This window comes from Rhinopithecus roxellana, chromosome 11 (genome assembly GCF_007565055.1).
Source record: "Rhinopithecus roxellana isolate Shanxi Qingling chromosome 11, ASM756505v1, whole genome shotgun sequence".
NCBI classification, from domain to species: Eukaryota; Metazoa; Chordata; class Mammalia; order Primates; family Cercopithecidae; genus Rhinopithecus; species Rhinopithecus roxellana.
Genome location: NC_044559.1, coordinates 95,334,236 through 95,334,820, shown reverse-complemented (window position 1 = coordinate 95,334,820; position 585 = coordinate 95,334,236). Strand labels below are relative to the sequence as shown.

Sequence of the window (585 nt, the reverse complement as noted above, 5' to 3'; positions counted from 1 at the left end):
GGCTAGGTACAGTGGCTCACGCCTGTAATCCTAGCACTTTGGGAGGCTGAGGCAGGAGGATCATTTCAGCTCAGGTGTTCAAAACCAGCCTGGGCAACATAGCAAAACCCCATCTCTATTAAAATTCAGAAAAATTAGCCAGGCATGGTTGTGTGTGCCCATAGTGCCAGCTATTTAGGGGTACTTGGGGGGCTGAGGCAGAAGGATTGCTTGAGCCAAGGAATTCGAGGCTGCAGTGAGCCCTGATCGTGCCACTGCACTCCAGCCTGGGCGACAGAGCAAGACCCTGTCTCAAAAAAAAAAAAAAAAAAAAGACACATAAATTATTATTTGTGGAGACAAGGTCTCACTGTTACCGAAGGTGGTCTTGAACTCCTGGGCCCAAGCAATCTGCTTGCCTTGGCCTCCCAAAGTGCTTGGATTACAGGCCCGAGCCACTGTACCCAGCCTCTCAAGCCATTTTCTTTTTATTTTCATTTTTTAAAATATGGAATGCTTCACGAATTGGCTGTCATCTTGTGCAGGTCTATACTAATCTTCTCTGTATCACTCCAATTTTAGTACATGTGCTGCTGAAGCGAGCAC

General features: G+C 47.0%; 1 non-coding gene across 1 annotated transcript; it reads right to left on the bottom strand.

Annotated features, from left to right (window-relative positions):
• Positions 1 to 481: 481 nt before the first annotated feature.
• Positions 482 to 585, bottom strand: LOC115900542. The gene has a single exon (XR_004060225.1). It is a non-coding gene; the product is annotated as a U6 spliceosomal RNA (small nuclear RNA).